The sequence below is a fragment of the Hibiscus syriacus genome, unplaced genomic scaffold (genome assembly GCF_006381635.1).
Source record: "Hibiscus syriacus cultivar Baekdansim isolate YM2019G1 unplaced genomic scaffold, ASM638163v2 tig00110548_pilon, whole genome shotgun sequence".
Classification (NCBI taxonomy): domain Eukaryota; kingdom Viridiplantae; phylum Streptophyta; class Magnoliopsida; order Malvales; family Malvaceae; genus Hibiscus; species Hibiscus syriacus.
In genome coordinates this window covers 1,022,515-1,046,323 of record NW_024062775.1, presented here as the reverse complement: position 1 = coordinate 1,046,323, position 23,809 = coordinate 1,022,515, and the positions used below count along the sequence as shown (strand labels likewise).

The 23,809-nt window shown below is 36.0% G+C and overlaps 1 pseudogene; it reads right to left on the bottom strand.

Annotated features, from left to right (window-relative positions):
* LOC120130976 overlaps positions 1-21,927 on the bottom strand; it is a 33,692-nt pseudogene extending 11,765 nt beyond the window's left edge.
* Between the last annotated feature and the right edge of the window lie 1,882 nt (positions 21,928-23,809).

Here is a 23,809-nt window from a genome sequence, read left to right as displayed (position 1 = left end):
AGTTGATCCATCGAATGATGAATTCAAACAAAAAGTTGAACAAATTCTTCTCATTATGAATTTCTTCTTCTTCAGATGACGAGTTCTTCTCATTATGAACTCTACCTGGCAATGTTGATCCATCAAATGATGAATTCAAACAAAAGGTCGAACAAATTCTTCTCATTATGAACTTCTTCTTCCTTCTTCAGATGAGTTCTTATCATTATGAACTTTCTCTAGAAAAGCTGATCCATCGAATGATGAATTCAAGCGAAAAGTTGAACAAGTTCTTCTCATTATGAACTTCTTCTTCCTTCTTCAGATGAGTTCTTCTCATTATGAACTCTTTCACTGGGGATGCTGATCCATCAAATGATGAATTCAAACAAAAGGTTGAACAAATTCTTCTCATTATGAACTTCTTTTTCCTTCTTCAGATGAGTTCTTCTCATTATGAACTTTAACTGGCACTGTTGATCCATTGAATGATGGATTTAAATCTTTGCTAAAATCTTTGAAATTCCTGTCAAAATTCAACATGGATAAAAATGAATGAAAATGCACCTATTTTTGCAAATGCCTAAATATGATGCATGAATGTTAAGTTTATTTTTATTTGATTTCAAATTGGTGAACTTAGTATTTCTTCAGTTGTGTAGAAATCCAATAAATCTTTCTTCTTCAAATCGGAGAATATATCATCTTTGAAAAATGTAGATGTAGATATAATGTCACAAAACCCCTTGAGAACAAAACTCAATGGCACAGGCTCTTGAAAAGTTTGCACTCATGTAACATGTTGATTCTGATAACTACTCATCTAATTATGAAGCGATCTCTCAATATGATTTCACAGATATTGATAGTTCTTTTGATACCGAGAAAATCCTGAATTCTGATTATGATGAGGAGAGTAAACTGTTATACTTGACAAAAATGGGATACTCAAATGCTATGTCTTCAATAGTCATAGAGATATAATCCTGATTCATCAATTGCAGAGTTGACAGATTTTATATGTGCTGCTCAAATGGCTAAGGCTATTGACACACTTCTTCCGGTAAAAGATAGAAAGCCATTATGCAATGATCCCAATTACAAGAAAAGGCAAAACTCGAGCTATGATTTTTGGGAAAGGAATAAGCAGAAGAAGCTTGAAAAGAAGCTTCTTAATGAAGACGATCATGCAGTTCATCTTTTAATTCCAATGATTGGTTCTGTGGTTCCTACCGAACCATATCAGATAACTCAAAGAACACTTCCAGAAGATGCTATTGGGTCTTCTTATTTCTACTATGAGCAAATTCATCTTTTAAATCCAATGATTGATTTTGAGGTTCATACCAAATCAGATCAGATAACTCAAAGAACACTTCCAGAAGATGTTATTGAGTCTCCTTATTTCTACTACGAGAACGTGGCACTTGCTCCAGTTAATGTTTGGACTGGAATATCACAGTATTTATTCGATGTAGAGCCAGAATTTGTAGATTCGAAGCATTTTCATGCTGCTACACTGAAAAGGGGCTATATTCATAATATGCCAATTGAGAACATATTTCTTCTTGTTCCACTTCCAAATAACTCTATGATGGTGAAAATTTGCTTACTTTGTATTCCATGCCTTTAAAAGTATTAACATAAAGTGATATTCAGAAATCTTTAACTTATTTCAAAATTATGTTAATCCATTTACAAAATAAAAGAATAAGTTGAATTTTCGAAAATAAATCTAAAATAAATTAATTTTAGAGGAAATAAACTTTAGAATTTATTAATAAATAGATAGAATTGTATTCATAGGAATGATAAAAATTCAAATGACTCAACAAATTATTAGCATAAGTATTTCTAAATTAATCAAATTGGCATAATTTAGAGTACTGATGTAAGCTTTTGTCTGGAAGATCTCAAACGTTGTCAGAATGCTTGTAGATGTGAAGTTCCTCCCAAACTATCAAAATCTTAAGAGGGTTCAATTGCCAGATGCCTAATATCAACATGCATTCGAGCCGCCCTTTCAGGTTTTCAACTCAAATCCTTCCTTTGGTTACAAGATGCCCTTTGCGGGTTTTCATCTTGACCCCTTTTTTTTCTCTTTTTCTCTTTTTTTTCTCTTTCTCTTTTTCTCTTTTTTTTCTCTTTCTCTTTTTCTTCTTCTTCTTTTTTCTTTTCTTCTTTTCATTTTTTCTTCAAGCATAATATTTCTTGACAGAATCCGAGTTTATTGGATTTCTCAGAATTTTTCCATCCATTTCTGCCAAGATCAACGCTCCTCCGGAAAATGCCTTTTTTACAACGTATGACCCTTCCCAATTAGGCATCAATTTCCCACGGAAATCTTTATGTATATGCAAGATCTTTTTTAGTACTAGATCACCCTCTTGGAATTCTCTTGGATGCTCATCATCCGTTTCTGATACATCTGTCCATGGCAAATAGCTTTCAATCTTTTCCCCTCAATAAGGTTCAATTGATCAAATCTAGCTTGGATCCATTCAGATTCATCCAATTTTATTTCTCTCAAAATTCGAAGCGATGGAATTTCAACTTCAATTGGTAAGACTGCTTCCATCCCGTAGACTAAAGAAAAAGGCGTTGCCCCAGTAGATGTTCGAACAGTAGTTCGGTATGCATATAAAGCAAAATGTAACTTCTCGTGCCAATCTTTGTAAGTTTCAGTGGTTTTTGTAATGATTCTCTTGATGTTCTTATTTGCTGCTTCAACTGCCCCATTCATCTTTGGACGATATGCCACTGAGTTTGCATGTTTGATCTTAAATTGTGCGCAAAGTTCAGTCATCATCTTGTTGTTCAGGTTCAGAGCATTATCTGTAATGATCCTTTCTGGTAGGCCATACCGGTAAATTATTTCTTTCTTTATGAATTTGCAGACTGTGGACCTCTTAATATTGGTATATGAAGCAGCTTCAACCCACTTGGTAAAATAATCAATTGCCACAAGGATGAAACAATGTCCATTCGATGCTTTTGGTGTGATTGCCCCAATGACGTCTATTCCCCACATAGAAAATGGCCAGGGTGCTGTCATTACATGTAAAGGAGATGGGGGTACATGAATCTTATCTGCATATATCTGGAATTTATGGCATTACCTTGCATACTCAATGCAATCTGTGTGCATGGTAGCCCAATAATATCCATATCTCATTATTTTTCTAGCCATGGAAAGACCATTTGCACGTGTTCCACATATTCCACTGTGTACTTCTTCAATGATGTTTCTGGCTTCGCTGGTATTTAAACATCTCAATAGCATTTGATCATTGCTTCTTCTATACATAGTCTCGCCATCAAGAAAATATCCAGCAGCCATTCTTCTCAAGGTTCTTTTATCAATTTCAGATGCATTTTGTGGATAACTTTGATTTTTGATATATTGCAAGATATCATAATACCATGGTTTTCCATCTACCTCTTCTTCCACACTATAACAATGTGCAGGAATTTCATATACTTGCATTTTGATTGGTATCATATCAACTTTCTTAGTTGCCTGAAACATAGCAGCTAATGTAGCCAAAGCATCTGCGATTTGATTTTCTTCTCGAGGGAGATAATTGAAGGTGACTCTCTCAAATTCTTTCACTAATTTGAGGGTAAAATTTTGGTATTCCAACAATTTGGGATCTTTTGTTTCCCATTCACCTCGTAATTGATACACCACTAACGATGAATCTCCATATATCTTGAGACATTTAATTTTTCTTTCTATTGCTGCTTTCAATCCCATGACACAAGCTTCATATTCCGCCATGTTATTGGTACAAAAGAACTCCAGTCTACTTGTAAAGGGATAATAAATATTTTCTGGAAAAATTAACACTGCCCCAATTCCTCGTCCCAATGCGTTAGATGCTCCATCAAAGTAAAGCTTCCAAGATGCATCATTTATTCCGACTTCTTCATTCATGGATATGCACAACAAATCTTCATCTGGAAAATTAAAACTCAAAGGCTGATAATCATTCGATACACGACTGGCCAGAAAATCAGCTATGACACTTCCTTTTATCGCTTTTTGGTTGACATATACAATATCAAACTCGGATAATAACATCTGCCATCTAGCCATTCTGACTGTCAAAGCTGGTGATTCCATTAAGAATTTCAAAGGATCAAGTTTGGATATCAACCAAGTAGTATGATATAACATGTATTGTCTGAGTCTTCGAGTAGCCCATACCAAGGCACAACATAATTTTTGTATTGGTGGATATCGAATTTCACAATCAGTAAATTTTTTACTCAGATAATAAATGGCTTTTTCTTTTATTCCATATTCATCATGCTGTCCCAATACACATCCCATCGAATTTTCAAAGACTGTCAAGTAGAGAATTAATGGTGTATCAGGCATTGGTGATACTAAAATTGGGGCATTGGATAAGTATTTCTTAATAATATCCAAAGTTTCTTGACATTCATCATTCCAGACTTCAGGATTGTTCTTTCGAAGTAATTTGAACACTGGATCACATTTGTCAGTTAATTGAAAAATGAACCGAGATATATAATTTAATCTTCCCAAAAAGCCTCGAACTTCTTCTTTTTTTGTATTGGGTGGTGGAAGATCTTGAATTGCTTTTACTTTATCTGGATCAATCTCGATTCCTTTTTTGCTGACCACAAATCCCAAAAGCTTCCCGAAAGTTACCCCAAAAGTGCATTTAGCGGGGTTGAGCTTTAATTGATACTTCCTCAATCTCTGGAAAAGCTTTCTCAAATTTTGAATATGTTCTTCTTCAGTTCGGGATTTGGCAATCATGTCATCTACATATACTTCAATCTCTTTGTGCATCATGTCATGAAACAAAGTTACCATGGCTCTTTGATACGTTGCCCCTGTATTTTTCAATCCAAATGGCATTACTTTATAGTAGAACGTGCCCCACATGGTTACAAATGTTGTTTTTTTCCATGTCTTCAGGATTCATTTTTTATCTGATTATATCCTGAAAAGCCATCCATGAATGAAAACCATGCGTGTCCTGCAGTATTGTCCACCAAGGTGTCTATGTGGGGTAATGGAAAGCTATCTTTCGGACTAGCTTTGTTGAGATCTCTGTAATCCACACACATTCGAACTTTCCCATTTTTCTTTGGTACTGGAACAATGTTAGCTACCCATTCTGGGTATTTGGCTGCCTGTATGAAACCTGCATTAATCTGCTTCTTCACTTCCTCTTTGATCTGCAACAACATTTCTGGCCTCAATTGCCTGAGCTTTTGTTGGATCGATTTATATTCCGGATTGATTGGAAGTTTGTGCATCACTATATCTGTACTCAAACCAGGCATATCTTGATAAGACCAGGCCAAGATATCTTTGAACTCTTGAAGGAGATTTATCAATTCTTGTTTTATCTGGATTGTCAGAGTAGTACCAATTTTTACCTCTTTTATTTCTTCATCTGTTCCCAGATTTACAGTCTCAATCTCTTCTTTGTGAGGTAGAATTTTCTTATCTTCTTTTTCTATCAATCTTAATAATTCAGTAGGAACATCACATTCCAGTTCATCCTCACACTCATTGATTTCCTCCAGACATATGAGCTGCTCTAAATTTATCTCTTGATTAAATTTAGGAATAACATGCTATTAACATTGTGACACCTGCAAATTTAAGTCGGACATATTTCCGAAAGAATATAGTAAATTTATAAAATAAATAAATAAATGTAAAAATGTAAGAAAATGTAAAGAATGATTGCCATCTGAAAATTTTAAAGAAAATTTCTTATATTTAATATTAGGTGAACTTAACATAATTTCCTTTACAAGATAACAAAAAGTTTTCATACTTTTGGGCTAAACATAAAGATTAGTTCTGAATATTACTCTGTGTTAATATTAAAAACTACAGGAAGGTCTTCAACGGTCCAATTGTTGAGTGTTTCTCCAGGAAAACAAGGGCGAATCCTAGCCAAGTATTTGCCAGTCTTGTTGTCATTCATGATCATGTTGATAAATAATCCTTTCATAGCTTCTTCAGCTATGCTTTGATCTTTCGTCAACTTTTCTTCTTTAAAGGCCTCAACAAGCTGTTGTTCTACATTAATTGTTCCCCCTGATCTGAATGTGGTCTTCAACTGTGGGAAAAAGATGTGTTCCCAAAGGATTTCTTCTCCTTTCAACCTTGCCTTTCTATATTCACATATTCTTTTCATCTCTTTGTTCTTTTGCTGAAAATTGGGCTTAAATCCAAGCCCAAAATGATCTTTCTTCATCTTCATACTTACAGGAACTGAACTCCCTTAAAGATTCTTTCCTAAACCTTTCCCAGTTTTAGCTCCGATGCCTAAAGTCTGTCGTACAGTCATCTTGGTGCAATCAGACAATCTGGGATATGGAATTTTTCTTCCTTCTGCAATAAAGGTTGCATTGACAAATTCAAGAGCTCGGAAAGAGCATTCGAGAGCATCATCATTGGTTTCAATATATGGAATATCACTTGTTATAGACGCAATGATTTCTTCTTCAGCTCCTACGCATATTAGTTGTCCATCAACAACGAATTTCAATTTCTGATGTAATGAAGAAGGAACGGCTCCTGCAGAATGAATCCATGGCCTCCCTAATAAACAATTATATGTAGGGTGGATGTCCATCACCACAAAGTCAATATTGTACACGACTGGTTCGATTAACAACGGTATTTCCATTTTCCCAAGCACCTCTTTTTGAGTGCCATCAAAAGCTCGCACTACATTCTGATAACTTTTCATGTGTGATTTATCCACATGCATTCTTTGAAGTGTGACTAGAGGCATCAAGTTAAGAGCGGATCCATTGTCAATCAATACTCCTGGCAAAACATGACCATGACAATGTGTGGTAATATTCAAAGATTTTACTGACCCCATTTCGCCTTCAGGTATTTCATCATCCGTGAACGTTATGTAATTGTCAGCGGCTATATGTCCCACAATTCTATCAAGTTTATTGAGGGATATATCTTCAGGGATAAAGGTTTGATTAAGCATTCTCATCAAAGCATTTCTGTGTGCTTCTGAATTCATCAATAGATCAAGAATAGAAATTCACGCTTGTTGTTTATGTAGTTGTTCAACCACACTATATTCACTATGTTTCAGGAATTTCAAAAATTCTTGCGCTTGTTTTTCTGTTACAGGCTCATTGAATACTGGAGGGGATTCATTATCAAATACCTTTTGGGGTATTACCATGGCTTTTCATTTTGCTTTCACCTGCTCTGATGTATTGGATGTTTCGGGAGAGTAACATCTCCCACTTCTTGTAAAGAATCCGACTTCACTCACTGCTTCAGACGTCGAATCCAGATTCTGTATTTTCTCTTCTGTTTTTTCCATAGAAATAGATCCTCCTACCATTGAAACATTGGTAGTATAATTCCAAGGTACCCTTCGGGTATCCTTGTATGGAAATGGTAAAGGAGTTGTGATAACTACTTTCGGCTTTGTTGGTGCAGGAATCACTGTAGATGATTTCACATTAATAATCACAGGATCAATTGTTCTTTGATTAGGTTTAGAATCATCTGATGAGCAAACATCATCTTTTCTTTTCCCTGGTTCTTCTTCAAAGAATTTTATCTCTCTGTTATTCATCAATTTTTGCACCAAATCCCTAAACTCAGGACATAGTTGAATTTCATGCCCCTTCTCTTGATGATATTCACAATAATTCTTGCCTTCATTATGCTTTGGCCTGAATTCTTGTGGAATTATACCGGATAAGGAGAGTTGTTGAAATATCCAAACAAAAGGAGATTTAATTTCAGAAATGTCAGTTTTTGCTTTCTTTCTGTTTTCTTCCTGAATTGCATTCACATTTTTATCTTCATGATTTGGCAGCGGATGATTTAATGTAGATGGTGAATTGAATTCCAACTTTCCAGTGTTGATCAAATTTTGAACCACCCTTTTGAATGCCAAACAGTTTTCAATAGAATGACCTGTAATTCCTTCATGGTAAACACAGTGTGCCTTTACATCATACCATGGAGGGAATGGTGGTTGCATGGGAACCAAAGGATAGGGCCGTATGACATCTGCTTTTAATAGCGAATCATAGATCTCAACATAGGGTACTGGTAAATGTGTAAAAGATAACCTTTCATTTTCCTTTCGAGATCCTCTAGACTCTACTCGATTAGTGTTTTTTCTTCTTTCTTAACCCTTGGCTGGGTTATTGTAACACTTTTCGATGAATCCTTGTTGTAAGAGTTTGCATTGTTGACTTCATTCTCCTTTTTTCGGTACATAGGTCTTTTGGAACTAGACCCTTCATTTGATTCAATTTTGCCACTTTTCAAGACATTTTCAATGAGTTCTCCAGAAATGACCAAATATGAAAAATTTCTGGTTGCATTCCCCATTAGATGATTTAAATAAGGAGCTTTTAACGTATGGACAAATATTATTGTGGCCTCTTTTTCTGATAGAGGTGGTTGAACTTGGACTGCTGTGTCACGCCATCTCTGAGCATACTGTCTGAATGTTTCGTTATTCTTTTTCTCCAAATTTTGGAGAGTCCATCTATCAGGGACCATGTCTGTTATGTGGCGGCACTGCTCTAGGAATGCTTTAGCTAGATCTTTCAAGGATCTAATGTTGTCTTTGGTCAATCGAGTATACCATTTTAAGGCTGGTACTGTCAAACTATCTTGAAAGCAGTGAATTAACAATTTCTCATCTTTCACATATCCTGCCATTCTGCGACAAAACATAGTAATGTGGGATGAAGGGCATGTGGTACCTTCATATCTATCAAATTCGGGAACTTTGAACTTGATGGGGAGGATTAGGTCTGGAACCAAACTCAACTCACTAGCGTCAAACCCATAGAATGATTCAGTTATTTCCACGGATTTCATTCGTTCTTCTAAGCTCATGATCTGTCTGGTCAATTCTTCATTTATTTTTTCTTTCTCATTCAGCTCATTCAAATATGAGATTAGATGCTCAGCATTAAAATCTCCTATTTTCACATCTGATATAAGTGGAGTTTTGCTTGAAGATGCATGATCTACTTGTCGATTTTCATGTGGTTTGGCTTCTTGAAATGCTGATGTGCGGGCATTGATTTGTATAGGTGTAGTACCAGAGTGATAAATTGGTTCTGGTGGGAAACCTAGAGGATACATAAGTTCTTGGTCGAAAGATACAGGATTTTCATGCATTTTTCCAATGATAGCCTGCCTTTTAAACACGTCTTCTATTTTCTGCATCATGCTGTCTTGTGAGTTTGCAATACTGGCTTCAATTTTCTCTAGCTTCATTCTCATCTCTGCTTGTTCTTTATTATGCTGTTCCTCAATACGTTGTATTTTATCCTCCATAATTTTCTTAGTAGCTTGTCTAGTACCGTAGTGATGTTGTATTTCTCTTTTGGCCAGAATAACTGCAATTGAAAATTCTTTTGATATTATTTTTTCAAATTTTAATTAATGAATGTTATCTTAATAATAAAAATTATACATAAAGAAAATAATGCAATGAATAATGAATGTATGCAAAATGCATGTATGCAAAAGGTATTGATCCCAAAAAGTTAACTGTCATAGAACAACTTTCATCGGCATACAAAAGTTTCTTTATAATAGTTCATAACTATAGATAAGGCGTAGCTTTCCTATTAAGCTCTATAATTTCTTTCATTAGTCATGACACCTTTTTTCCGAACTTAGAAACTGGATCAACCTGATGCTCAATTATTTTTGCTTCAACAGCTAGTTCCCCAACATATCTAGCAACTTCACTCATTTGTATCATGGCCTCGAATACCATATTACTTCTTTCTTCACTTCTTTCTACATAGAAATCAGTTGATTTTTGCCATTGTTCATTAGTTCCTTCGAGAGTTTGCTCTAACTCAGTGATTCTGACTTGACATTTGTGCAGAGTTTTTTCAAGATCTCTAATACGTCTTTGCAGTGAAGCATTTTCCTCATTACTATCTTTAAGATCACTAGGTCCTAGACTAACCTTTTCTTGAAATAATGACTCTTCAAGTTGCAAAATGTAAGCATTAAACTCTGAGTTTTTGTTTCTAGACTGATCCAGATCTTCTTCAAGTTTTGTTGGTGCTTCTTGTGTCCTTTGATTAAGCTTCTGGATTTGAACATTCTTGTTTCTGCATCTTTGCATCCAATTGCTAGCCACTTCTTGCTCTACCTCAAGTTTGGTGTTGAAATTCTTTCTTTCCAGCTCCCATTTTTCTTTTTCAACATTGAACTCCTCAATCCTTTGGCCTCTGACTTCAAGTTCAGCAATCAGATGGTTCATTTCAGATTCAAATCCCTTGACCATGATATTTTTCTCACCTTCAAATTTATCAAAGATGTCATTCTTCATCTCTTCTAAATCTTTGGCTCGATCCCTTTCTCTTTGCATTTCATTCATGATCTCGCGGTGTTCAGCTTTGTGTTTTATAATTCGCTCTCTTCTGTCAACCTCAAAATCTTTCATTTTCTGATTTCCTTTCTCAAGGCTTTTGAGTAGACGGTTATTCTTTCCTTTCAGATCTTCAACTCGACTTTTCTCGATGTTCAATTCTCTGGTCATCTGTACTGTTGATTGGCTTGGTCCTGATGCTTTCTGGGATTTATATAACTCCTGGTAATTTTTCTTTAATGTTCTAAATTCACTATCAACTTTTTCTTGGTTTTCTCTCAACATTGCACATTGTGATGAATGAAAGTCAATGTCAACACCCAACATAGCTTTATATCGTCTCATTTGCTCTAATTCTCTCGACCAACCTTCTCTTTCTGCTTCAAACTCAGCTCTCAGGATTTCAATCTTTGATGGAACCACCTTAATGCGATCTTCCATAGAGATATCCTCAGTTTGGTCTGGTAGAGGGATATTTTCATTTTTCCTGACAGATCTCCATTCCTTATAATCAGGAGTTAACATTTCTTTTGCTGCTTTAGCTCGGATACAAAAAGTTGTTTTCCAAGCTGTAAAGGCTTCCATGATATTTCTTTTATAATTTTTGATGTGGAATGCGAACTCAGACGAATGTAATCCAGCAGTGACAGGTACAAATTGACGACCTTCATACTGTCTTATGACTAGAAGTGGTGCATATCCGATTCCTCCCCACAATCCGAGCAGCATTATCCAGTTGTAATCACCACATTTTAAAAAGAATTCCCTTTGGATTTGCCACGGGGCTCGCCAAACAATGTCATCGCTTTGCAGATTTCGAAAGGCATTAATCCACATATCTTTCGTAATTTCTTTCGGCCATTCTTGCTCCAGAAATTCTTTTAATGGTGAGTAGTCCGTATTAAAGCGCCGGTATGAAACCTTTTCTGTCCTCTAGAAATGGCTACGGATCCAGACATATAATAATTGGGTACACCCTGAGAATCTTCCACCTCCTAGCTTTCTACAAGCGTTTAATGATCTGAAAGTCTCTGCTAGAATTGCAGATGCAGGATTAATCTTTTTTGGTAGCTGCTCAAACAAATCTACTACTGCAGCTTCAATATATCGCAATACTTTTGGGAAGATGACCATACTATACATACCCAGAGCAAAGAGATCGAATCGTACTTTAGTGTCTGGATGACTCTGAATAAGTTCTTTAATGTTGGTCCAAGCAATGCCTTCGCTTTCGCCTTTTTGTTTTGTACGGGATACCACCCATTCCTCTCATACTCCGGCAATCTTTGCTAATTTAACTCGAAAAGGTTGAGTTTTAATTAACCTTGAATAAATTCGATTCTCCAAAGCCCCTTCTATATGTAGCAAAGTCGTGTACTCTTCAATAGTAGGAACCAAGTCCTCCTTATTGAGAGTGAAGCAATTGTACCCTGGATTCCAGAATTGAATTAGGGCTCGAAGTAAGTCATCATCAACTTCGACATAGAGCAAATATGGGATGTCTCCGTAAATCTGATAAAACTGCAACTTTTTGTTTGAGTCCCAACTCTCCCAAATGCCTCGCAAATCTTGCATATCATTTCTTTTTAGCGAAACTGGAGCATAACTGGCTAAGTCAAATACATTGTCATCCTGCAGACTGTCTCCTCCTTATCTTTGTAAGTCTTCAGCCCACTGTCTTACTTCTGAGTTTAGAACTATTTGATTTGAACACTTTTTATCCATGGATGAAGGTTTTCCAATGAGACAATTAACACGAGGATCAATGCCTTTTATCCTGTATGATGCTATGCAAACAGAAGAAATAAAGAACACACAAAAAGAAATGAATTAGTTTACATAATAAAGAAAAAAAAATTTAATAATAATGACTACCTAAATATCCTTATTTAAACATGCTTTCTTCATATTTTAAATAATTTAAATTCACATGCAATTTAATCAGTAAGAAAATAAATAAATAAATTAAAAGGAAAGTTAGAATTCATTTCTCCTGTGCGTACACCTATTTTGGACAAAATTTCGGCATGGCTTCAAATCGGAAGAGTTTCTAGGGTTTATTATATGCAGGGTTTCAGATCTAAGAATAAAGGTACCCGAATTGTCCTTGTTAGTGCCCCCTTGGGCTGTTAACCCTCAATCCTAATCCATCACAGACTAAAGTGGATCGAGTTCAATTCGAGGGGATACACTTCTCTATGCCTGACACGGAGAATAAATTCTCACGAAGACATAGAGCATATGAACCCCGAAAGTTACTTGCTAGGTCTGACACGGAGAATAAATTCTCACGAAGACGTCGCTTTCACTCCCACTTAAAAGGGACCAACTCAATTATAGAGCTTTATGTTATGCAATGCAAGTGTTGTGTGTGAAGAGAAATGTTCAAACCTCTGACAGAAAAATAAATAATGAAATAAAATACTTGCAAGTAAAATGAAATATTAATATAAATATTATAAAAATAATAAGTATATAAAAAATTTGAAAAGAAAGAACTATAAATTAAATATATGAATTTTTAATTTATAATTGCTTTTTAAAAGCCTGACGGTCCCCAGCAGAGTCGCCAAGCTGTCGTAATCGGTTTTCGTCAGGGCACGAAATATTTATTTGGCGGGAAAAGTGATTTGAATAAATGGTTTTTAAAATAATTTGGGAGTCGCCATCGGCCTTTTGTGTTAGGTAGGTCGAATACCTAAAAATCATCCTTTAAAAGATTTTTTAAGAAAACATCGATTAAAAGATAAACTGATATGCATTTTAACCAAAAATTCGTTCTTTTTAATAATAAAAAGGGATTCGTGGTCGGTTACGTTTAGGGAAGGATTAGCACCCCTACAACGCCCAAAATTGGTACTTTTTAATTATAAATTGTCTCTATTATTAAAAATTAAAAATTCAAAATATATTTAATTTATAATCCTATTATTTTAAAATTATAATTATGAAAAATATATATTAATAAAATATTTATTTATTTAGAAATATCAGAAAAGAACTTCTAGGTGCCTTAAGACAGCTCTTTTCTTTGATATTAAAAAATAAATAATTAAAACAATTAATATATAATTTATAAAATATGATATTTATTTATTTAAAAATATTAGAAAATGGACATCCATTTGTTTTAAGACTGTCCTTTCTTAATATTGAAAAATAAATAAATATTAAAACAAGATTAAAATAAGTTAAAAGTAATTAAATAAGATTTTAATAAATAAAATAAATATTATAAATATATATATTTATGGCTAAATAGTAATAATAATAGTAATAATAATTAAAGTAAACTATAAAATTAACATATAATGAACAAAATTAAAACTATATATTTAAAATAAATAAAACTTATAAAAATTGAAAATAGTGACTAAATTATAACTTAATTGAATTAAATACCTAATTTGTAATTAATTATTTAAAATTACAGGGATTAAACATGTTATTTTATCCATTTATTAATTTGGTGACTAAAATAAAATTATATAAAATTCATATATCAAATTAAAATAAATTGAAATATGTTGTTCGGGGTTTAAAATATTAATTATTAAAATTAAAGGACTAAATATGTTATTTATCCTAAATATATTATTTAACATAAAGGACTAAAATAAATAAAATTAAAATTAAAGAACCGAATTAAAAGGATTATAAATTGATTTAGTGACTAAAATGTAAGGATTACAAATTAGGATGGCTGCGGAAAGGGTTTAAATTTTAATTAATTACAGATAGACCCCTCCCCAAAACGGCGTCGTTAAGGGAGGGGTATTTAAGCCCCAAAACGGTTGGCCCGAAGGGCCAGCTCTCATTTATTCTTTCCTTCTTTCTCTCTAAAAGCCGAGAGAGAAAAATTCTCTCTGGCTTCTCTCAAGCTTCCCTCACCGGAGGGAAGCCGGTCATCGGCAGGCAGCCGTATACCGCCCGCCATCCCCGCCGTCGGCCACCGTCTCTGGTGGCCGGAAAGTTTCATTTTATATGAAAATAAAGGCCTTCTCTTCCTAAGGCCAAATCTGGCTTTAGTTTACCCTAAAAAACTCCTAATCGGAGTAAATCTAAGAAATACCTTCGGTATTTTCTGTTCTCTGGTGATGTTTGGCTTCCGGCGATGATCGAGGCTTCAAGGGTAAGTTTCATTTCTTCTCTCTTTTTTTAGTTTCTTTTGTTGCTTTCTCCCTATCTCTTCCTTTGTAGGTGGGTCGAGGCTTTTATAGCCTCGACGAGATGCGCCTCGGACCGGTCACAAGAGTGAAGGCCAGTGAGTCACCAAGCCTATGGTGGTGACTAAAAAAAAAACAAGCGACGTGTGCGGCTGTAATGGATCTTCTGGAAACTTTGACGGGGCATCGTGGCAGTGGCGGAGCGAAGTGGAGCGGCTGGAAGTAGAAACGGCGCCGCGTGGTCCCTAGGGTATCATCACCCTAGGGTTTGTGCTGGATGCGTGTGGGTCGTTGGATCTCTCAGATCCAACAGCTATGATGCTGAGGCGGCTGGATGATGATATGGAAACCCTAAATTGATTTTAGGGTTTCCTGATAGGTTTGGGCTTGGTCTCTTGTAACTGGGCTCGTCTAGGTTGGGCTGGACTTGGCCTGTTTGTAATAATAATAATTTTAATAATAATAAATAAAATAATAATAATATTAATATATAAAATAATAATAATAATAAATAATAATAATAGAAAAATGGAGAAAAAAAATAGTATCTTCACCCCTGAAGTACATTGTCGTTTTAGTCGTGTCGACGCTTGTCTCTATCCAACGAGCCCATGTCTTCATTGCAACCTTGAATGTCGTTCCGATCTTCATATCTGCAAACACATTTCGTTTGTACCGAAACAAGTCCCACCTGCAACATTTTCAACACTTTTCATTATACATCCATACATATACAATACATATGCACATTGTTTCATGCATTTACCTTAGGCGGTTCGCCCACCAGTGACCGGTGTTGAACACCATAATATCTGCATCTTTCCATTTCGTAGCAGACGAGACGAGCGAGTCGATTTTCAAAGTCTTTTTGCCTTCCGCCTTGTTCATTTGTACTTCCACAAGAAATTCAGCCCAGTGAAACTCAATATCCAACTGATAAGACTGCAATATCAAGCATATTCATGTTCGCACAGAACAAACTAAAGCAAGTTATCATAAGCAAATATACGATGCCGGTGTCCCGCCTTAGCTCTGACTTGAAAATCCGTTTCTGAGCATTGACATAAGATCGGTCTGGTATAGCAGAATACGAAAGGCAAGCAAGAGATTCGAATTGGCTATAGTTGATTGAGTCCCCAACAATTACAACTCTCTTCCCTCTGAGCCTCTCCAACATGTCCTAGGAATTAAACCTTTCAAGAGTGAAACAATAAACAAAATGTTGCCAAAAGGGGCTAAAAACCATAGTTGAAAGCAGAGTCTTTGCTTACAGAGGAATCTCGTACTCATTAGCCTCCCACCTCCATTTCTCTATTCCTTGTCATGTCGTCCGTGTTGGAAAATAATTAAGGTGGGTGGGCAACTTTCGGTGGCTTTAAATGCACCGAAAGTTGGTTGTTGAAAATTATTTTTGGCTTAATTATATTTTAGCCACTACACACTTTAGGGTATTTATAAGATTAGTCCCTAAGTTTTAACTATAAATACCCTAGCTCATTTAGCTTCAAAATCATCCCAAAACATTTATTTCTTCCTATACTAGAGAGCTTTCTTGTGAGTAGTGAGTGTTTTGTAAACACCTGTAAATTTTTTCTCTTAGTAAAAGATCTGCAGCAGCCCGGAGACGTAAGCACAATTGGGTGAACTCTGTTATCAATTTTCGGGTATTATTTTTCAGCTTTTATTTCGCATTCTAACTAATCTGGTTATAGGGAAATTACTTGTACTCGGTTTATTTCATAACAACTGGCATCAGAGCTTTTGGTTGTAAATTCTGTCAATTTTTTGCGAGGTTACTATTTGGGTTACTATTCACGTGAATAGTAAATTTTGTGAATAGTGAAATTCGGTCGGCGATACGAGTTTGTCGACGGAGATGTTCTAATACACGACGGTTCACAGAAATTGTCAAAAACGATCCAAACGAAGCCAGATTCGAGTGGGAGCGATGGCTGCAGACGAAGGGAAGGTGAAAATTAAAAAGTTCGATGGTGCGGACTTTGGATTTTGGAAGATGCAAATTGAAGATTTTCTGTACCAGAAAAATCTATATCAACCCCTCTCAGGAAAACAACCAGAGGGCATGAAGAATGAAGACTGGGCTATTCTCGACAGACAAGCCATCGGAGTTATCCGACTGACGTTATCCCGTAATGTTGCTTTCAACATAGCAAAGGAAAAAACCACGGCTGGTCTTATGGCTGCTCTCTCCAGTATGTATGAGAAGCCATCGGCCTCAAACAAAGTTCATTTGATGAGGCGATTATTCAATTTGCGGATGTCGGAAGGGGCATCGGTGGCACAATACCTACATGAACTCAACACAATCACAACCCAGTTGAGTTCAGTGGAATTGAGTTCGATGATGAAGTTCGAGCTTTAATTCTCTTATCATCTCTACCAGATAGTTGGAATGCTACTATTACAGCAGTCTGCAGCTCGTTGGGAAACAACAAATTAAAATTCAACGATGTTTGGGATCTGGTATTGAGTGAAGAAATTCGACGGAAAGAATCGGGTGAAGCATCAACCTCCTCAGCCTTGCACACGGAGTCTAGAGGAAGAACTTCAGAAAGATATTCAAATCGTGGTAGATCAAAATCCAGACGGGCAAAATCCAGAACGGGAAAGAAAGATTTTACCTGTTATAATTGTGGCAAGAAAGGTCACTTTAAAAGAGATTGTCGAGCACTGAAGAAAGATACCGATGCACAGGAATCTGCTAACATGACAGAGGAGACAGGTGATGCCATGATTCTAAGCGTCAACAGTCTGATTGAATCATGGATCTTGGATTCAAGTCTTTTCACTCTACCCCATGCCAAGAAATCATGGAGAACTATGTCAGTGGTGATTTTGGGAAGGTTCATCTTGCTGATGATGAAACCTTGAAGATCGTCGGAAAAGGAGACATCCGACTAAAGCTGCCAAACCAGACCACCTGGAAGCTGACAAGAGTGAGACATATTCATGGCCTCAAAAGAAATCTGATTTCTGTTGGACAGCTTGATGGAGAATGATATCGTACAACCTTTTCAGGCTGTGAATGGAAGATTACCGAATGAGCACTCGTCATTGCTCGTGGTAAGAAGACTGGTACTCTCTATGTAACCTCGAATTTAGAGAATATCATTACAGTAGTAGATGTTGATGGAAAATCAAACCTATGGCACCAAAGGCTTGGCCATATGAGCGAGGAAGGAATGAAGATACTTCTATCAAAAGGGAAGCTGTCGGATCTAAAGAATGTAGATGTTGGACTATGCGAGGATTGCATCTTTGGTAAACAAAATAAAGTCAACTTTACAAAGATTGGCAAGACTCCCAAGGCAGAAAGGTTAGAATTGGTTCATACTGATGTATGGGGACCATCCCCAATTCCATCTCTTGCAGGCTCACTATATTATGTCACCTTCATCGATGATTCAACAAGAAAGGTATGGGTTTATTTTCTGAAGAAGAAATCAGAAGTCTTTGATACCTTCAGAAAATGGAAGGCCATGGTGGAAAATGAGATTGGTTTGAAAGTTAAACGATTGAGGTCTGATAATGGAGGAGAATATAGAGACAGTAGATTCAGAGATTTCTGCGCAAACAATGGGATCAAGATGGAGACAACAATTCCCATAACACCGTAGCAGAATGGTGTAGTAGAGCACATGAATAGAACTCTGAATGAACGTGCCAGAAGCATGAGGATACATGCCGGATTGCCCAAATTGCTATGGGCTGAAGCTATCAACACTGCAGCTTACCTGATCAACCGTGGGCTCTCAGTTCCCTTGGATGGCGGAATACCAGAGGAAGCTTGGAGCAAGAAATAAATAAACCTTTCATACTTAAGAGTGTTTGGTTGTATTTCTTATGTACACATAAATTTGCTAAAGGAAGTAAACTTGATGCCAAGTCCAACAAATGCGTCTTTGTTGGTTACGGTGGTGATGAGTTCGGTTACCGGTTCTGGGACTACGAAAATCAAAAGATCATCAGAAGCAGAAACGTCATTTTCAATGAAAATGTGATGTACAAAGACAGGTCAACCGCAGAATCAAGTAATATCGAGGCTGAAACAAAGAAATTTACTGAGTTCGAGGAGATTTCTGGAAATGATATTCAGATCAATCCTGAAGCAGTTCAAGAAGAACCACGCACACCAGAACTGAGACGCTCCTCCAGAATTCCTAAACCAACCCAACGTTATTCGCCTTCTTTGCACTACTTGTTACTGAATGACAATGGTGAACCAGAGTGCTATGATGAAGCAATGCAGGTGGAGGATTCAGTCAAGTGGGAGTCTTCCATGAAAGATGAGATGGACTCGCTTATGTTAAATCAGACATGGGAATTAGCTGAATTACCACCAGGCAAGAAAGCGCTCCATAACAAGTGGATTTACAGGATCAAAGAAGAGCACGATGGGAGAAAACGCTACAAAGCAAGATTGGTTGTCAAAGGCTTTCAGCAAAAAGAAGGTATTGACTACAATGAAATTTTCTCTCTAGTCGTAAAACTGTCTACAATCAGATTGGTGTTGAAAATTGTAGCTGTAGAGAATTTACATCTTGAGTAGTTAGATGTAAAGACAGCTTTCCTTCATGGTGATTTGGAGGAAGAAATCTATATGAGGCAGCCAGAAGGCTTCATAGAGGCAAGCAAGAAAAACCTGGTATGCAGGTTCAAGAAGAGCTTGTATGGTTTAAAACAAGCTCCTAGACAGTGGTACAAGAAGTTTGATAGTTTCATGAGTAGCAGTGGTTTTACCAGATGCCAAGCAGATCATTGTTGCTACATCAAGAGGTTCGACAACAGCTCATTATTTTATTATGTATGTTGATGACATGCTCGTTGCAGGCTCAGATATGCAAGAGATATAAAACTTAAAGCAAAAATGTCGAAGCAGTTTGCTATGAAGGATCTGGGCGCAGCAAAGTAGATTCTTGGGATGAGGATCAAAAGAGACACAAAGTCGGAGACTTTGATGTTATTACAGGCTGAGTACATCAACAAAGTACTCTCCAGGTTCAACATGCAAGATGCTAAACAAGTAAGTACACCTTTAGGTGTTCATTTCAGACTCTCCAAAGACTAATCACCAAAGACGAAGGAAGAATGTGCACACATGGTGAAGGTGTCGTATGCCTCAGTAATTAGAAGTTTGATGTATGCCATTGTTTGACAGGCTATGTAGATGCTGACTTAATCGAAAATGTTGACATCAGAAGGAGCACTACAGGGTATGTCTATACTCTAGGATGTACTGCAGTAAGTTGGGTTTCTCAACTACAGAAGATAGTTGCTCTCTCTACAACTGAAGCAGAATATGTTGTTGTTACGGAAGCCAGCAAGGAGATGGTTTGGCTCCAAAGTTTCTTGGAAGAGTTAGGTAAGAAACAAGAAAACAATGTCTTGTATTGCGATAGTCAAAGTGTTATCCATCTAGCGAAGAATCCGTATTTTCATTCCATAACGAAGCACATACAATTGAGATATCATTTTATCCGGTCTCTTCTGGAATATGGGATTTTGAAACTTGAAAAGATTAGTGGAGCTCAAAATCTGGCAAACATGTTGACGAAGACGGTGACCACAGAGAAACTGAAGTTGTGTTCAGCTTCAGTTGGCATCCTAGAGTAACAAGACCAGAAATGCTGCTGCAGTGATCGAGGTGTGAAGACAGATTAAAATCAGTCTTCAAGTGGGAGATTGTTGGAAAATAATTAAGGTGGGTGGGCAACTTTCGGTGGCTCTAAATGCAACGAAAGTTGGTTGTTGAAAATTATTTTTGGCTTAATTACATTTTAGCCACTACATACTTTAGGGTATTTACAAGATTAGTCCCTAAGTTTTAACTGTAAATACCCTAGCTCATTTAGCTTCAAAATCATCCCAAAACATTTCTTTCTTCCTATACTAGAGAGCTTTCTTGTGAGTAGTGAGTGTTTTGTAAACACCTGTAAATTTTCTCTCTAGTAAAGATGCAGCAGCCCGGAGACGTAAGCACAATTGGGTGAACTCCATTATCAATTTTTGGGTATTATTTTTCCGCTTTTATTTCGTATTCTCACTAATCTGGTTATAGGGAAATTACTTGTACTCAGTTTATTTCCTAACAGTCTGTTCCGTCGACAGCTCACTGTATCGCTAACGAACGGACACATTGTCAAATCATACAGATGACTCCCGATAGGATCGTAAACCCACTTCCCTTCAAAGATGTTGTATTTTTATTCCTTTCTCCAGTGTCTCAGGCTTCTCCTGACCATTGTCATTGGATTGTTGCTCTTGACTTTGCCTCGAACCGGAGAAGAATCTCCTGTGCTTTCTTCTGTTTAATCACTCAAAACTAACGTTTGGAAGGATTGTTGCTCTCGATTTTGCCCCTCCAACACATGAACCTGAGAAGAATCTCTTGTGCTTTCTTCTATTTTATCACTCAAAACTAACGGTTTCACATCTTGCAAACCCGAAAAAGACGTCGGGACGATACAGTTGCTCACTTAACATCATCAAAGAAGTCCGGTTCCTTGTCCCGCAAGTCCGAAAAGGGAATCTGAGAAGAGGGCTTTTCTGTTTCGGTTAACGGTATGCAAGGTTGAATACCAGAAGATTTAACTTGCTTCTCATCCTCAACGACACTTGGGAGCATCGGAGACTGCATTGGAAAGCCATTGGAAGCAATAATCGGCACGGTTAGATTCTGAAGCACTGATATATTATTGGTACCGGAGCTGTGTTTGAGTAACAATATGAGAACCACTATGAAGCTTGCAAACGTTACAAGCCACCATGTGTCAATGATGGTGGAATTGCCAATGGATAAAAATGAGGATGCTTGAAGACAGGGCTATGGCTTCCATCAAAGTAATATCAATAGAACTTAATTTTTTTATTGATTTATTTAGATCTTGTTTGAATAAAAGTTTTCGTCGTTTGATGTTTATTAGATAAGGATTTACTTGTCAGTTAATAAAAAAAATATTTTTAACAACTTTAGTTTGATTTTCTAAAATTATTTTATCTTTAAATTTATCGAATAATCTAATATTTCAATCAAAATTAATAATTTCAATTTAATATTTAATCTTTTAACATTTGGTTTTTCAACTTGTACATCAATCAATGAAAAGCAAGTGGTTTGATGCAAGAAAAGCTTTGTTTTCTTAAGGTTTATATTTTGGGAGTGTAGTAAAGTATTTTAAATGCATAATAAAAAATACAACTCGTTAACGATAAAAATCCATCGTAAAAAAAATATTAGTAATTGAAAATATTGCGAAGAATCTAGTTTTTTTAAAATTAAATAAAATAATATTTTAGGTTGTATTGAAAATGTTAATTTTTCATAATGTCTTTTGGGTAAAAATATATCAGACCTCCATGTACTTTAAAAAATATAATGTGACTCTTATATTATTATTATTTGAGAAAATAACCCCAGTGACAAAAAATGCCTTATAATATACGAATTTAACCAACTTTTTTGGATTTGCCAAAATGACCAACAAATTCGCAACGCGATCTCAAATTCGCAACGCGAATTCCAATTTCGCAACCCAGTTTCCAATTTCGCAACGCGAATATGTAAATCGCATTGCGATTTTCCAAATTCGCGTTGCGATTTTCCAAATTCTCAACACGGAAGTCAAATTCGCAATGCAATAGTCAAATTCGCAATGCGAAAGTCAAATTCGCAACTGAATTTCAAATTCTCAACAGGTTTTAGTTTCGCAACACAAATGTTTTAGGTATATAACAACGCAGCAGCAGTAACTCATAACCTAAATCCATAAATCGTAACTCATTCCATCTCCATCTATTACTCTCTCCGGTGACATCCTTTCTTATATCCAACGACATCCTTCCCCATCTCTATTTTTTTTTACATAATTTTATTTCTATATAATTTTTCAATGATTTCTCTCCCAAATTATCAACTATCAACTCAATAAAGGTATGATTTTCTCTAAGTTAGTGATGATATCTAGTTTATAGCTCGTTTGTTTAGTAAATTAATTTATAATTTTTAGAATGAAATCATCTAATGTTGATCATGTTTGGATAGATTTGTGTTTTGGAGGGTCATGGGAGAATGTTCATGGTGTTTTACAATATGTGCCTTTACCCATGAATCTTCAACTAAAACTGTCATTAAAAAAGTTAACTTATGAAACTCTAATGTTACGTGTTGCAAAGAAATTGAATTTAGAGCCTCTAAGTGGATTTAGGCTATCTTATCTGAGAAAAGGTAAAGTTTATTTGTTAACCGACAATGAAGATGTTGAACGATTCATTGCTTAGATTAGTGTTTCGCAAGAAGATGATGTTACATTATATGTTGTTGAACCTAGAAGTAGTGAATTTGGGTCAGTAGCGGGTAGTAATCAACTAAGTTCTTCAACTCAAAATTTAATGGTTCCACCACAATTTCATCACCAAGAAAATTTTGTTTCACCACATTTCCAATACCAAACACAATCTCAAAACCCACAACCTTTTCTAACCCAAATCCCAATCAATTTTCAGCACCAAATTCCGGTTTTCGTATTGACCAGTTAGACGATTATGAGCCAACAGAAAAAATTGTGAGTACTAGTCAGTATTCAAAATTTGATCTTGGTCAATACCCAGACTTTGATCTTGGTCAATACTCGGATTTTGATGATGTGATGGAAGAAGAAACATACCATGCATGTAATGATTTTGCTATTGGTCAAAATCTGAATTTTGATGATGAAACAGCCGCTACCGAGGAAGATGTTGTTGATGATAATGAGGAGGAAGTTACGACTGTGAATGAACATATTGAACATCTATTCTGTAATTCATATAACCCTGAAGAAGAAAAATAAGAAGAAGAAGTCCCCGAAGAAAGGAAAAAGAAGAAAATGCCACGGGAGTATAACTGGAATATACCAGAATTACTTCAGATACCGGAAGAAGAGTTGGTAAAGATATCAGTTGATTGTTACACAAAAGTTATTCGTATCAAGAAAGATGATTATTTTGACACAAAGGAAGACTTGAAGATAGCTTTGTATACGAAATGTGTGGAAAATGGCTATCAACTAAGAGTTAACAAATCAAGCAAAGATCGTTTCAAAACAAGGTGTATGATTGACAAAAACTGTACGTGATGTATGATTGCTAAGAGGATAAAAGATTGAGAAATGTTTCAAGTTAGGACTTTTATTGATAAACATACATGTTCAAGAACCCAAGTTTTTCCTCACCATAGACAGACAAACAAAAAGGTGTTGGGTG